Below are 17,422 nucleotides of genomic sequence, written 5' to 3'. Positions count from 1 at the left end.
TCACATATATAATTATCTTTTTATATTAGCTAAGAACTATAATATAAAATGAGTAGCCATTGATTTGTAATAATGGAACCTTGTGTTCATATCAAAATATGCTACATCATTTTCTGAAAATAATTATCTGCTGATACTAGAAAAACTATTGTTGCATTGATTAACTTTACAACCTCTGGGAAAAAGTATGATTCTCAAACACCATGATTTCAGCTCCCGACAACCAAACCCTATTACACATTACAGTCATTACGCAGACACTCTCCAGAACAGTTGTCAACCATTATGATTAATGAGACTCACACTTGGAGAAATGTTTTAACATTGCATTTTATTATTAATGCATTATCAAAGCCAGAGAATTGAATTTTGCTCTGCCCCTGGCACACACCCACACACACACACACACACACAAAGAAAGAAAGAGAATTGGCATTCATCTCTCTGTATGATGAAATCAAATGGATTCATAGAGGGCTGACAAGAGGTCCGTTTTATGACTCTCTTCACAATAAGGCCACATTTCGATGAGTTCACTAACAGTTTTTAAAACACTACACACACAAGTGATTTAAACTATCAACATAAGTATATTTGTCTCTTTCTCTCTCTCTCTTCCACCTTTTCTGTATCATCTGTAGTGAATTAAGTGTTGGGTTTCAAGGCTAAGGTTGCCTGGACAAATCCTCCCATTTCTCTTTCTGTCTGTCTCTGTTTCTCTCTCTCTCTCTCTCTCTCTCATCAAGAGGCACATGCTGGTGGAGTCAGTGGATCCTCGTTAGGGTTAATCCAGCGAAGACAAGGCCACACCAGTTTTAATTAGTCCGAGGCGGCTGGATGAGGGGAACAGGACCGGGCCAAGGGGGTTCAGGGGGGCTCTCGAAGGGGTCCGAGGGGGTGCAGCACAGAACAGGACCTTAATTCAATTTGAGAATGTCTGTTTTGACAGAAGCAAAGAGTTACAAGGGGTGGCAGGAGAACCCACCACACTGTAAGGGTCCCAGATTAGGAACACCGCACCACATTGTATGGGGCTCAGATTAGAAACACCCCTCTCCTCATGAAAGAACAATCCCTCAGCTCAGTTAGTAGATTAGATACAAATCATTACTATAAAGGCATTGTGGTGTCAGAAATGTGGAATTAAGTGTTTCCAGATATGCCATAGAAAATAAAGTATTGGGGCTAATATCAGAGGGCTAATATCAATAACATGCATGTCAATCTCTCCTGGCTCAAAGTAGAGGAGAGATTGACTTCATCACTTGTTTTTGTGAGAGGAATTCAGGTATTGAAAGCACCAAACTGTCTGTTCAAACAGCTAACACACTGCTCAGACACCCATACATACCCCACAAGACATGCCACCAGGGGTCTCTTCATAGTCCCCAAGTCCATAAAACTCTGGGAAACGCACAGTAAAATCAGATTTAAAAAACGGATAAAACAATACCTCACGGCACAACACGGACTGTGAAGAGACACACACAAACAAACGCATACACATACACACTCTAACACACACACTAGAAACACACACATTGTAATATTGTAGTATTGTAGTATTGTAGATTTTATATTGTAAATGTGTAATATTCAAGTAAGGATGTAATAATGTATTGCATTATATATAGTTATATTTATGATGCAGGCGGTTGTTTTGTTTAGATGCAACTGTTTTTATTCATATTTGGAGCCCAGGAAGAGTAGCTGCTGCCTTGGCTGTAGCTAATGGGGATCCTAATAAATACTAAATATTGTCTTATTTCTTGGAAAGCATTGTAGCAATATCACATTGTAGTTCAGTTGGAGTTTTGCCCTTGGGGCCGATTCTAATTCACAAGAAGGGGGTCCATTGTCTGCTGAAATCCATTAGACGTGAGCAAACGTATCCTATTTAAGTACTTTAATATATCATAATATATAACATTCTGAGAATGTGGACAATTAATCCAATATCAGCTCATAACATGTATTGAAGATGCATAATACAATCAACTGGTTTAAACTATTTGAGAATTACAGCAAACAACTGCCAAATGGAAACACCATTGCAATCCCTTATTGCGCATTGTTGAACAATGGTAATAAAAAATATCAAAATCAATAAACCTAGAGATGAAGTTAGTGTGTAGTTTAATTACAGATAAAAGCCTATTGTGAGTCTGAGCGAGTAGTGAGGTTCTCCACAGAGACCCAAGGCAATATGTTGTATATTTGCATACAGCTGGAGGAGTGTGAGTGAGTAATAATTGTGCATATTAAATAACCCCCTAGGTGTGCTGTATGCATCCAGCCTCAGCGTTACTGTGTACTATGGGGAAAAACACTACACACAACACCCACATCACAAGGAGAACCACCAGCAATAGAAAGTTGTTTTGGATATTTTTGTTTTAATCCTATCCCAAACCTTACCTTAACCATTCTGAGTTAATGTCTAACCTTAAGAATTCGAAGATAATGCCCAAACTTAATTGGAACAACTTCTAAATTTGACGTTTGAAAATCCTGAACGTTTAATTCTGGCGTGAGACTGTGAGAGCTTGTAGCTCAGAGGCATGGTTGTGTAGACGCTAGCCTATCTTTTTCAGATAAATGACCATTTGATCCGCTGGTTTCCTGCCATTGATCAAACCCCACACGACCACTCAGCTGATAGACCGGGAGAAACCGGATCGGCAGAGTGGCGGAATGAAAGAATGAGAGGAAGGAGAAGAGAAGGGTAAGTCACCACTGCACCTCCTTCCCCCTTCCCTCTCTATGTGTGCTTATCTTTAAACCTCATCAGGTGTAGACAAAGCTAAAATGCATCTATGTTTCATGACAATCTTTAAAAGGCCTCTTCTAAATGTGTATCTCCCTTCTTCCTGCCATCTCACTACCCTGGGTGCTAATTTTACAAAATCAATATTTTTCTCTTCTCCAGTCTCTCTCCAGCATGTTTCCCTTTCTCTCTAGCTGGCTCTAGCTGTATTCCTCTATGTTTCTGTGTTAAATGGAGGATGTCAGGTCTACCACCAAAACTGAGTGTCAGTCATATACCGGAGACTGTTTACACTTACACCCTCAGTGCCATAACATGCCCCCCCCCCCCCCCCCCCCCCAGATGGGTCTGAGTGACAGTCACTCCACTGCCCTAGACTGGCGGGAGGGCACAACCTGACCCATCTGGTTCTAATCGCCCCCAAACACGGATAGGCAATCCGCTCGCTAGGTCTTGTCCTTGCCAAGAAACCTGCTACATCGCAGCTTTCTCTGTCCATATCCACTGTGGTGGCAGGTCAATTTCTGTGAAATTAAAAGATAAATAAAAACAGTCTCATACATTGTTCAAGAGACGTAATATGACAGATTTCCTTTCTGTCTGGACTATTGTGAGGCAATTTACTTTGAAAGAAGAAATCATTAGGCCTATTTGTAAAATATCTCAATCACATCGTATAAGCCAACATTGCAACTCTGAAAGTCAAATATTTTTTAAGTATTGCCCTGCATAGCCACAGATTTCAAATGTATCACGGCTCTCGTAAAATGATCAGTTACCATCCCACTAAGCCATTTAGTCAATGTAACAAACGTACAACTATTCTTTATTTAACCAGGTAGGCAAGTTGAGAACAAGTTCTCATTTACAATTATTACATAGCCTACATTGCATATTCATGTTCAACTGTTTCTGTAAATGTTTACTTCTGTGGAAGGGAAAGTATTCCCTGTAATATAACCTAAATAGCCTAGAACTATTGTATATTGCAAAACAGATTCTGATTGGCCTCTTAGCATGTTTTACTGTTACTAACTATCAGATACAACTTCATACTTCTAGACCTGCTTTAGGCAAACTTTAAAGATCCAGTTCAAATGGTTACTTCATCAATAAAGTCATATGATTGATTCATTCAGCTAAAAAAAACTATTGAATGTTTACTTGTGTCAAAATCTATGTACGTTATACAGAGACAAAAGATACCCTGACAAACCAAGCAAGACTGATCATCAACAATTGGTCTAAGTAACAAATCTAATGACAATACATGAAAACCCATTCCTAATCTTTACAACACTGTTTTGTTTTTTATAGTAAGTTGAATACACCTGGTAAAACCAAACTTTTTTCACTTCCAAGCCATGAGTAAAACAGTGGAGGAAAAGGACGAGAGACAAGACTGAGGTGTTCCATGGAGGAAGCTGGATCAGTGCAGAGAACAATAAATACCTGGCTGAAGCTGGAGATTGGGGGTGGGGTTAGCCATTGTTTACAGTGAGTATCCTGCAGGATGTGTGATGTTAAAAGTAGGCCTCCCCTCTTAGGCCCAGGTGACCTCTCTCTGCTGCCAGCTGCCATGGAAACAGAGAAGATACAAGTCAAGTGAGTGCCATGTCACATTGAAATAAAGAGACTAATATTTCACATAATATTGGCAATTTTTATTGTTCAACAACACAAAAAAGTAATCAGTAACCTAATCCTATTTCCTTCAGCATCATTTCAATTGGTATAAGCCTATATTTTCTGTAACCTAGACCTATGCCCATCTTAAAACCTAGGAGTTTATGCCTTTAGTAGGCCAATGTAGGCAAATGGGTTAATGAGCTAGGCTACATTGCTTTCCCTTTTTTATGCAGTGAGTGACCAAATTCTCTCTATTATATATACATATGCCTGCATGGAAACAGGCCTAATGTCTAGTCTGCCAAATCATTCGAATGACAGGATTGGAATAATATAAAGCCTGAAGTAGATATATATTAGGCTACAACATTATTTACCCAATTAGCAAGGTTTCTATCCAATTGGGAACTTATTTTCATGCGAATACTCTAGAATCAGCGTAAAACAGTATGCGTATTTTTCCAACAGATATGTGTTTCCATCAAATAGTTTTTTTGCGGATAGAAATCCCTGCGTTATGACGTAGTTCACACAAAATGTACTTTTTCGCTTAAGTTTTCATGTACATATTAAAAATCTTAAGTTAAATATGTTTCCATTGCATTTTTAACCCTACCAATAATTTTATCTCAAAAACTGTTGCGTTAAATAGAAAATGTGCCTACTCTGGTCTTGTGCGCTGTAGCCAACAGCTCGCAGATACAGTGCTGGTAGGCTGTGCCGGTAGGCTAGTCTACATGATGAGATGAATATGGATATTGAGCGAGAATATTTTTATTTGTCAAATGGCAGTCAAGCATCAATCATCATGTCACTAGAATAAGATCCTCGATATTTATTGGAAAGGAGCGATAACCATCGAGCACATTCACCATATTGTGAAGTTCCTCATAATTTATTTCATATGTAGCCTAATAAACGACATTGTTTCCCCAGTCCTAGTGGGAGGACTACACACCATATCATCGCATGACTCCAAATTTACTTTGATATGATGGTTATTTTATCAATATTTTTATAAAGGAGTTTCCACCGCCATTTCTCGCATAATACATTTTACGACACAAAAAGATCCCACCATGTCAAATGAACAATTATCTGTTGACATTTATAAAATTGTACCGAAACTTCCTGTTTGACTTTACTCTCATAAAAACTCTAGTTGGAAACATGGTTTGTGATGGGTAAAAAAGAACATCTGTGTAGATGATTTGAGATGCATAGCCTGATGGTCCGCCAGGGCAGGCGGGAAGTCGGCTCGACTCACGCGCGCCTGGGAATGAACTCATGGCTCGAGCCAGCCAGTAGCGAGGTCGACGCTGCAACTTGAAAGAACGACACAAAAGGATGAAACAATATCAATGTAGGATAAAACATGACAAGACAGGACTGATGGAAACAGAACATTTGTCACTAAACTTTCCAAATGTTGACAAAACAAAGGTGGGATATTTAATGATGAGAGAAATGGCGATGGAAACGCCATTATACGCAAATATTGATAGGCTATAATAACCATCATTTCGAATTAAACTTGGAGTTACGCGAAGATATTATGTTGTCCTCCCAATAAGACTCGGGAAAACATGCAGTTTATTAGGCTAGATTAAATCAATTATGATAACTTCACAGGGTGATGAAAGTGCATTGTGATGAGCTTGATGCTCCTTTCCAATAAATATCTACGGTCTTATTGTGGTGACATGATGAGCGATGTTTGGCTGCCGTTTGACATCTCGCTCTCATCATGTAGGTCGCCTAACCACACTGTATCTGCGAGCTGTTGGCTATAGAGCGTGCATACCAAGACCAGAGATTCTCTATAGCAAGGTTTATTTTTAATAAACCTTTAGTAGAGTTAAAAATCCGACTGAAACCCATTTAAATTTAACTGCAAATGTTATTTTTATGTGCCATACGTCATCACGCCAGTGGCGGTTCAAGACCATTTCAACTGGGGGGGCCAAGCTGGGGCCAGTTGTACTGTTAGAGGGGCCAGTTACATTAAACGTTATTGTTGTCATATCGTTTTCTTCACTGCATTGCAGGCATTGGTAGGCAAAATACCATGTTCCGCATTGCCACTGTCTAATAGGATGTAAAAAAAGATAGCAAATTAGTTATGTAAAAATGATTTCGTAATCCACATTTAGGGGGGGCACAAGGGGGTCCAAAATTGTTGTCACAGGGGCACTGCCCCCCCCCCCCCAATTGGATGGAAGACTAGCTACTGTCTATCACTTTGAAGGGAGAAAAAATATTTTGATGAGGCTAAATTAAGCATCAAAATCCACGCATTGTGGTGCGCACATGGTCCCAAAAATATGTATAATGTGGTCTGAAGCATAGTCTATAGGTTGTGTTCTTGAGTGCCAGGTCGATTTAAAATAGCCTTTCTACTGTGTCAAATATATTAAACTTGAAACAGACTCATCTTTATCTAATGCCAATGTAGTTTTAAGACTAGAACTATGAATGTAGGTTATACTGTACATTTTTTGAGTGAAAGTCAACGGACAGACTATGCACTGAGCATGCGGGACTAGAAGCTTCTGCACAGGTAGTCATGCATATTATTCAAGAAGGTGTAGCTAAAATATTTGTTCACAGTTTTTGTCCATTTGATGCACTGTCTTAGTAGGCTACCACATTAGATTGCAGCATGCCTTGCAATGGATACAAATAATGAATGCCATTGTCTTTCCTCTCTCCATATGGTGGATTTCTTTGTGACAAGTTGACATTTATAAAGGGTTATCCCTTATTTTAGTCTTTCAGTATTTAATTCCTCGTTCTTTCTCTCATGGAGTTTCATCCCCTGTCTCCTTCTGAGTTGAGGAATAGGCTACAGACAGAAAGCTTTTTGCAGGGTTTAGATGTCTTGAAAAACAACTCAATGTAGACAGAGTACCCAATAAAGTGGCAGTAGATAAGCCAGTGGTGGGCGTGAGTTGGGCTCTTCTGCCTGTGAAGACACTGAATCCAGGCTTGGCCGAGATGAGGATGAGCTGCACTTCACCAAAGCTCTCGGTTCCTAAAATAAACATCTGCTCTGCTGATAAATTATGTGTGTGTGTGTGTGTGTGTGTGTGTGTGTGTGTGTGTGTGTGTGTGTGTGTTGAGGGAAGAGAGTTGAATCTTTGTCTCACGATCCCTTATTAACTGGCATTTTATGAACTGTGATTTCACATCAGCATAACAGACAGAGAGTTGCCTGAGGGAGGTGTTGGTACCTCCTCGGCTCCATATTTACTATCTTCTGAGATAATAGACTGATAATGAATTCACTCCGAGTCAGAAACCATTTTTAATAAAAGATAAATTCCATCTCACACTCAGCTATTGCCAAGTGTGGCCCTCCATCCCTTTCCTCTGGGACTGAAAATGCAATCTGATGACATTATCTTCCCTTTCTAACAGTTATTGTTATTTATGTTGTTATTACAGATTTTCACACCGGATGAAACGACATCTACGGTGTGACTAAGACGTGCAGAATGGAAACCATTGAAAAAATTGAATGAGGTGAGCTGAATGATTTATTATGCTATGCTATGATATTATTGTAATTTGTCCAGAGTACTGAATTACACACACAAAAACACACACACACGCACACACACACACACACACACACACAAAAACACTTGTTTAGAAGTGAGGAGGGGTGAACAACTCCTAAGTGAGCAGCCTCCATTAGAGGAGTGTTACAACATCTTTCTCAGTGAGGAGTGACACTGCTCATCATCGCCTATCATTGGCTTTTGCATTACTGATTTGGGACCAGAGATTATATGGGTCAACCTTTTCTACGAGGAGTAGAAAGCAAAGTAAAGAATAACTTAAACACAATGTAGCACTGAAACCCTATGTGGAACATAAATCTAATATAGTCACTTTGAGTTACGTCCCTGACCTCACTTGCCCAAATTCTAACCAACTGTATAAATGGATTACAGTGTGTTTAAGAACTTACACAGTGTTGGTCACCCTTGGAAAATGTCATTTTCCTATGTAAATAAATGAGTTAATGTAGTGCAACATTTCCCTTAATTCACCTCGAAAAACTTTCTGCTAACCAAAAGTTATGCAAAGGAAATGAGGTGATTTTATTTTCCATGCTTGCAAAAAAATTGCTACATTATTTGTTGAAGGTAATAAATGTCATGCCCAGAACATTACTTTTTATACCCATGACCAATCTATATAACCAATGCTACCCATTGGTCCTGAAAACACACAGAAACATGTAGTAGCCTATTGGATAGGAATAGCCGATCACGAAGCAACAGACACCAGAGCTCTCGCTTCTCACATTTCTCCACAACTATTCAAATCTCCCATAAGGCCCATTATTTAGGCTGTTGGCTAAACTCTGCTAATTCAGCCTTTCCTCTGAAAATAAAGCAGGGCATAATTTAAAGCTTCCAGAGATCGCTGTGGCATAAAATCAAAAGGAAGCAGTTATAATGGTCATTACTTATTGGGATATTTCACTTTTTATGTTACCCCCCAAAACTTCTGAGCAGTTCATATTTACCATGTGATAAAAAATAAATTGTATCATCTCATATGACACTGGTTCAAATGCAGTAAATTAGATAGCAACACCAAGGGTAGTAGGTTTGATTGCTTCTGAGGCCACCCATACGTAAAATGTATGCACACATGACTGTACTGTAAGTCGCTTCGTTAAAAGCGTCTGTTAAATGGCATATATTATTATTATTATTATTATGATATATTAACCCTTTACACTCGTGGGAATTGGCCTAAATGGATAGGGCTAAATTGAAATGTTTTATAGAGAAGAAATATAAAAAGCATAGGGAACAGTTTGGAGATAATGGGAAAATTATTAGACCAAGGTTCACCTGACATAAGACTGAATCCAAATATTACACTGTTGATTTTATGTGCATTTTACATTTACTGTACATTTCACCGCATTTGTTGATAACAAAATCTGAAAATACTCTGGATACATTCAGTAATATGATAAGAATAGTCCTGGAAAATGTGGGGTAGGTACAACAAAAGTCTAAAGAATTACAAGGGTTTGAGTGACAGGACTAACTGATGTCCCCAAGTGGCCACACACCTCTCCAAAGTGTGCACAGTTTCTAAGTAATTTCAATGCACTTTTATGACTCAAAGAAGAGTCTTCAACTACAAGGTACTTTTTTTTGCTCTCCTAGCTGTGCCGTTGAGGAACTAGAGCAAGCACACTTGTAGTTGTTTCGTTTGGAACACAACCCTGCATCCTCGCCATCACACAATTTCTGTTGTTGTTTACGAAATCCAAAAATGGTCTTTTATAAATCGCTATCTGGATCAGGTGGGCTTGTTCTATTACCAACATGACTAGCTAAGTTATAAAATACGATCTTACAGTGTTAGGCTTTCACAAGGCGATTCAGAGAAAGAGACCTCTATGCGATGCATAGAAAGGAGTCATAGAAAGGAGGCATAGAAAGGAGTCATCATGAGTGCATTCAGGTGCAGGCTCATTCTGTTCAGAACAACCTAGGATATGACGCCTTGTCATCTTGCAACTGTACATCAAACATAGTGATCATAAACAGTGACATTGTATATGACATGAGTTTTATGGTATGGAAATGTGAAGTGCACATTTGGACTCACGCATGTTTGGCTTGCTTGTATGACATCAAAGCTGTATTTATTATAATCCTCAACGCCTCATCTTTCTAAATACATAGAGTCTTCTTAATGTACAGCATTTCCCTCACTCAGACAACAAAAAAGTAGCCCAATTAGCGGGAGGGATGGGGGCAACTTCTTGTTGAATGCAGTGCTCAAGTTCAGAACGGCTGTCATCAAAACCCATACAGAGCTGTGAAGTGCAGAGCCAGAGCTCTGACGTCATGTATAGCATTGTACTACGTTCCAATTTAGGCGCTTATTAGTACCCATATCTGCCATTGTCAACCCGTATTCGGGTAAGAGTGTAAAGGGTATCAAACTTATGGTTTTATGGCCCAATTTATAATTTAATACACTTCATTAAAAGTCAACAAAATTCAGCATTTTTTATATAAAATGTAAACAATCTGCTTTATAAAGACCATTACCCACAATCCTACTAATTGACACAAAGTTGAGGAGGACAATAATTTTCCTTTCAACTGTGGTTGGAAGATATCCCTTTAACTGTAACAGACATGTATGATGCATCACTCAGACCCATCCCTCTCCACTAATGCAGAGCTAATGCAGGGAACAGGGGCTTGTTTTTATTACCGCGTGTCCGAGTGTTTGGACAATCCCTCGATTTACAAAAGCCACGTTGACAGGCCTCCTCATTGAGCCAAGCCCCTACAGATGTCCAAACACCAGCTAATGTAACCAGCAGGACCTCATACGAGGCCCATACGAGGCCTATACGAGGTCCATCGTGACAGCAGAATAAGAAATGGAGGACAGAGTAAAGTCACTCAAATGGAATGGCTGATTAGTTCACACCAGGATGGAAATGGGGAGTTTAATGTAACCCTGCGGTCTGACAGATATAAACAGACGGGGCCATCTTCAGCCATGGGTAATCCTAAGAGGCTCATTTGTGTATCTCACACCGCAGAAACAGTTTTGATTAATCGTGTGACCTTTGACCCCAATGACTGATGACAACAGAGGAAAAAATGCAGCCAACGGAATCTCGCATTACATCCTGTTTGTGTGCGGGGTCGGTCCACTGTTAATCTGTACATTATCTGATACACTCTGACAGTCTACGCAATGCAATATCTCCGAGGGTTACAGTAAACCCCAACACACCCCCAACACATGGGTAAAGAAGTTTGATAACATATTATTTGATAAAATAAGAAACAATGTCTTACGTCAAAGTCAAACAGCATACAGTACATTTTAGCATGTATTCTTTTTTCTATTTAGATAAATTATTATAATTTTGAATTACACAATACATTATACATTACATTTTTCATTGCATTTCACATTAATTTGTAGTAGCAATACACATATAATCCATGGTATATTTACATTGGCTAAAAACACAAGCCAAATATCCCGTTTGAGATACATCTGCAGTGTAGACTCAATCTCTCCAGTCATTAAATGCATACTTCTGTTCGACTAGATGATTAGCAGTCCCATATTGCATTAGATTTGACACTGTTCATACTAATGTCAGTTTGACTATAGATTAGAATTTATGTACAAAATTCCAAAGAATTTAAATAATTTGTACATTTTTATTGTATATTAGCTTTTCAAAATAACAACTTTGGAGTAATTGGATATATACATTATATATACAAAGTATGTGGACACCCCTTCAAACTAGTGGATTTGGCTATTTCAGCCACACCCATTGCTGACAGTTGTATAAAATTGAGCACACAGCCATGCGATCTCCATAGACAAACATTGGCAGTAGAATGGCCTTACTGAAGAGCTCAATGACTTTCAACATGGCACCTTCATAGGATGTCACCTTTCCAACAAGTCAGTTTGTCAAATTTCTGCCCTGCTCGAGCTGCCCTGGTAAACTGTAAGTGCTGTTTTTGTGAAGTGGAAATGTCTAGGAGCAACAACGACTTAGCTGTGAAATGGTAGGCCACACAAGCTCACAGAACGGGACCGCTGAGTGCTGAAGCGCATAGTGTGTAAAAATCGTCTGTCCTCAGTTGCAACACTCACTACCGAGTTCCAAACTGCCTCTGGAAGCAACGTCAGCACAAGAACTGTTCATTGGGAGCTTCATGAAATGGCTTTCCGTGGCTGAGCAGCCGCACACAAGCCTAAAATCACCATGCGCAATGCCAAGCGTCGACTGGAGCTGCCGCCATTGGACTCTGGAGCAGTGGAAACATGTTCTCTGGAGTGATGAATCACGCTTCACCATCTGGCAGTCTGACAGACGAATCTGGGTTTGGCGTATGCCAGGAGAATGCTACCCGTCCGAATGCATAGTGCCAACTGTAAATTTTGGTGGATGAGGAATAATGGTCTGGGGCGGTTTTTCATGGTTCGGGCTAGGCCGCTTAGTTCCAGTGAAGGGAAATCTTAACGCTACAGCAAACAATGACATTCTAGACGATTCTGTACTTCCGACTTTGTGTCAACAGTTTGGGGAAGGCCCTTTCCTGCCCCCGTGTACAAAGCGAGCGCCATACAGAAATGGTTTGTTGAGATCAGTGTGGAAGAACTTGACTGGCCTGCACACAGCCCTGACCTCAACCCCATCAAACACCTTTGGGATGAATTGGCCTAATCGCTTAACATCAGTGCCCAACCTCACTAATGCTCGTGTGGCTGAATGGAAGCAAGTCCCTCCAGCAATGTTCCAACATCTAGTGGAAAGCCTTTTACTGTCACGCCCTGACCAGGGGAACTCTGCTATTTTTGGTCAGGGTGTGGTATTTCTATGGTTTATTTTCTATGTTTTGTTATAGCCTTTCTTTGTGGTTTATTTCTATGTTGGGCTCGGAGGTGATTTCCAATCAGACAGCTGTCGCTAGTTATGTCTGATTGGGAATCACATTTAAGTTCCTTTTCCCCCCACGATGTTTGTGGGTTGTTGTCTCGTTATTTGAGCACGTAACGTATTGGCAGTTTTTCCTTGATTTTTGTGTACATGTTTAATTCTAGTGTGTTGAATAAACATGTATTCGCTCCCAGCTGCGTTTTGGTCCGCTTCCTCGTCACCAGACGCCGAACGTTACAGAACAACCCACCACCAAAGGACCAAGCAGCAGAGGAAGGAGCAGAGGGAATTTGGATTGGATACATGGAGGAAATGGAGCAAAGACCGGGAATGCTACCGAGGAACACGACTGGCGATTAAACCCGAGAGGCAACCCCAAGAAAATTTTTGGGGGGGGCATATGGGTAGTTTGGCGGGGCAAGTTTGGAGCCCCAGGCCAAATCCCCGGACTGTTTCTCGGAGGCCAGTTAATGGACAGGTCTTATGCTTCGGGGTAATGGGTGTTATGGCAAGGCCAAGTGTTTTTAGGCCAGTACGCGCTATACCAGCGCCCCGCAGTTACCAGGGGGTAGTAGGCATTCAGCCAGAAAGGGCGATGCCAGGTTTAAGCTCGAGACCGCCAGTAAGCCTCCATGGTCCTATATATCCTGTTCCCGCTCCACGCACTAGCCTAGAGGTGCGTGTTCCCAAGCTGGCATATCCGGTACCAGCACCACGCACCAGGATTATAGTGCGTCAGCCCGCCAGTCAACAGTCGTCGGAGCTGCCCGCCAGTCAACAGTCGTCGGAGCTGCCCGCCAGTCAACAGTCGTCGGAGCTGCCCGCCAGTCAACAGTCGTCGGAGCTGCCCGCCAGTCAACAGTCGCCGGAGTGGTCAGACTGCGCTGAACTGCCGGAGTGGTCAGACTGCGCTGAACTGCCGGAGTGGCCAGACTGCGCTGAACTGCCGGAGTGGCCAGACTGCGCTGAACTGCCGGAGTGGCCAGACTGCGCTGAACTGCCGGAGTGGCCAGACTGCGCTGAACTGCCGGAGTGGCCAGACTGCCCAGACTGTCCCGAGCTGCCAGACGTCCCCAGTCCAGTCTGGCCCGTCCCTGCTCCCCGCACCAGGTTAGTGGTGCGTGTCCACAGTCCTGTCCGGCCCATCCCTGCTCCCCGCACCAAGCCAGTGGTGCGTGTCCCCAGTCCAGTCCGGCCCGTCCCTGCTCCCCGCACCAAGCCAGTGGTGCGTGTCCCCAGTCCAGTCCGGCCCGTCCCTGCTCCCCGCACCAGGTTAGTGGTGCGTGTCCCCAGTCCTGTCCGGCCCATTCCTACTCCCCGCACCAAGCCAGTGGTGCGTGTCCCCAGTCCAGTCCGGCCCGTCCCTGCTCCCCGCACCAGGTTAGTGGTGCGTGTCCACAGTCCTGTCCGGCCCATCCCGGCTCCCCGCACCAAGCCGGTGGTGCGTGTCCCCAGTCCAGTCCGGCCCGTCCCTGCTCCCCGCACCAGGTTGGTGGTGCGTGTCCCCAGGCCAGTCCGGCCCGTCCTTGCTCCCCGCACCAGGTTGGTGGTGCGTGTCCCCGGTCCTGTCCGGCCCGTCCCTGTTCCCCGCACCAGGCCCACGGCGCGTGTCCACAGTCCGGCACGGCCTGTGTCCGGTCCACCGGTGACCAGTCCTGTTCCGGTCGGCGGCTCCGCTTCGGAGCCTGAGCATGCCGCTCCACCGTGGTCCAGTCCGGGCCAGAGGGGTAGGGCTAGGGTGGAGGCAGGGAGAGAAACACGCCCGGGGCCAGAGCCTCCACCGAGGGTGAGGCGCCCACCCGGGTCCCCCCCTAATAGACTTTAGGTTGGTGCGCCGGGAGTACGCACCGTTGGAGGGGGGGTACTGTCACGCCCTGACCAGGGGAACTCTGCTATTTTTGGTCAGGGTGTGGTATTTCTATGGTTTATTTTCTATGTTTTGTTATAGCCTTTCTTTGTTATAGCCTTTCTATGTTGGGCTCGGAGGTGATTTCCAATCAGACAGCTGTCGCTAGTTATGTCTGATTGGGAATCACATTTAAGTTCCTTTTCCCCCCACGATGTTTGTGGGTTGTTGTCTCGTTATTTGAGCACGTAACGTATTGGCAGTTTTTCCTTGATTTTTGTGTACATGTTTAATTCTAGTGTGTTGAATAAACATGTATTCGCTCCCAGCTGCGTTTTGGTCCGCTTCCTCGTCACCAGACGCCGAACGTTACATTTACTTTGAAAGGAATCACTGAGTACAAACAAATGCTCCTCCTGTTTCCAATGTGTAACAAAACATTTCTGCGGACATTGTGGTATTGAATAAAGTTTCAATGCCGTTTATTTTTAATCTAGGCCCTTAGCTAATGTACAGTAATACAGGCTTTTAATGGAGGAGAAACACCACCTTTTGGCCCAGAGAAAAAATGGCTTTGAGAAAATCAATGGGACATTTTACTCAAATTTCACAGATTTCAGTGAGTGACTTATATGCGGCAACACACTCTTAACTCTGCACTCTATCATAAAGAAAAGTAATGAAACAAAATATGTTTTCTTTCATATAACTTATTTTTCAATATACAGTATTAACACAATTAATGAATGCTGTAATGACAGGACTATTGGAGAACCAAACCCAGGACATAATACATAAACTATTTTGTTCGGTGTCTAGTATAGTCATGTGTGCTATAGTTCTGCTGTCTAACCCATGACCTTTACCACCAGATCACATTTCTGCTGTCCTGCACGCATCACAAGCAGGTTATTACATGTGCAGTTTCTATGAGCTTGAAAACCTTTTAAGCTTGTTTCTTTGTTTCCAGTAGTTACCATAATGTTCATTAGATATACAGTAAATATAGTTAGAATAATGTATATAATACTAAGTTTGAGGTATTGAGAACAGTACAATGGCAATGAAAGCATGACATTCCTTTTATCCTGCTTGCAAATATATTCTTCATTCTATCATTTTGTCAGAAATTGGAGCAAATTGTGACCTTTTTGGGACACTGTAACTATGCATGTGCCTTAAAACATCCCTGTTGCTCTTTGGCCAGCAGGATAGAGTCACACACAAACAGGCCATCTTATCTTCCTACATAGAGCCTGTTTGTGAAACCAGCTCTGGAAAAACTGAGCCTGTCTTGCAGGTTTTTTTATTTGTTTAAGAGCGGAGAAAAATATAACACAGTGGAACATTTTAAATATGACCTGTTCATAAATGCAAAACATTTATGAAGTTTTTCCTCTCGGAAAATGTATGCGAAATTAGCAAATGTTTGGTGCATACTGCTGTAAATATGATTGGATTAAATACAATCAAGAATCAGTTATGAGCTTCAGTGCCTTCAGAAGGTATTCACACCCCCTGAATTTTTTCCATATTTTTGTGTTACAGCCCGAATATATTTTTTTACAAATGTATATTTTGTATCGCTTGCCTACACACAATACCCCATAATGTCAAAGTGGAATTATGTTTTTCGAAGTATTCACCCCCTTTGTTATGGCAAGCCTAAATAAGTTCATGAGTAAAAAGTTGCTCAACAAGTCACATAATAAGGTGCCTGGACTCACTCTGTGTGCAATAATTGTGTTTCACATGATTTTTGAATGACTACCTCATCTCTATACCCCACACATACAATTATCTGTAAGGTCCCTCAGTCAAGCAGTGAATTTCAAACAAAGATTTAACCACAAAGACCAGGGAGGTTTTCCAATGCCTCGCAAAGAAGGGCACCTATTGGTAGATGGGTCAAAATCTAAAAAAGCAGACATTGAATATCCAGTTGAACATGGTGAAGTTATTAATTACACTTAGGATGGTGTAACAATACACCCAGTCACTACAAAGATACAGGCATCCTTCCTAACTCAGTTGCCGGAGAGGAACTAAACCGTTCAGAGATTTCACCATGAGGCCAATGGTGACTTTAACACAGTTACATAGTTTAATGGCTGTGATAGGAAAAAAGGAGGATGGATCAACAACAGTGTAGTTACTCCACAATACTAAACTAAATGACAGAGTGAAAAGAAGGAAGCCTGTACAGAATAAAAATATTCCAAAGCATGCATCATGTTTGCAATAAGGCACTAAAGTAAAAATGTTTATGTCATGAATACAAAGTGTTATGTTCAGGGCAAATCCAACACAGCATATCGCTGAGTAACCACTCTTCATCTTTTCAAGCATGGAGGTGACTATGACTTTTTTAGGATAAAAAGAAACAGAATAGAGCTAAGCACAGGCAAAATCCTAGAGGAAAACTTGGTTCAGTCTGCTTTCCAACAGACACTGGGAGACAAATTAACCTTTCAACTGGACAATAACCTAAAAGACAAGCCAAATATAAACTGGACTTGCATACCAACACGACATTGAATGTCCCAGGGTGGCCTAGTTACAGTTTTGACTTAAATCGTCTTGAAAATACTTTAAAATGGCTGTCTAGCAATGATCAACAACCAACTTGACAGACCTTGAAGATTTTTTAAAATAATAATGTACAAATATTGTACAGTCCAGGTGTGCAAAGCTCTTAGAGACTTAC

General features: G+C 41.7%; 1 long non-coding RNA gene across 2 annotated transcripts in view; it reads right to left on the bottom strand.

Moving 5' to 3' along the window:
- Positions 1–311: 311 nt before the first annotated feature.
- The window catches only part of LOC115201527 (uncharacterized), a 46,541-nt gene continuing 29,430 nt past the window's right edge, over positions 312–17,422 (bottom strand). The window contains exons 4-6 of one of the 2 annotated variants that reach the window (XR_003879756.1): positions 4,220–4,341; positions 1,352–1,404; positions 312–937 (exon numbers count right to left, since the gene is read on the bottom strand). This is a non-coding gene — a long non-coding RNA (uncharacterized LOC115201527). Of the gene's footprint in view, positions 938–1,351; positions 1,405–3,134; positions 3,292–4,219; positions 4,342–17,422 lie in introns of those variants that run through there. The other variant, XR_003879755.1, reaches the window with a different exon arrangement.

Source organism: Salmo trutta, chromosome 10 (genome assembly GCF_901001165.1).
Source record: "Salmo trutta chromosome 10, fSalTru1.1, whole genome shotgun sequence".
Classification (NCBI taxonomy): Eukaryota; Metazoa; Chordata; class Actinopteri; order Salmoniformes; family Salmonidae; genus Salmo; species Salmo trutta.
This window is presented reverse-complemented; position numbering and strand designations above follow the sequence as displayed.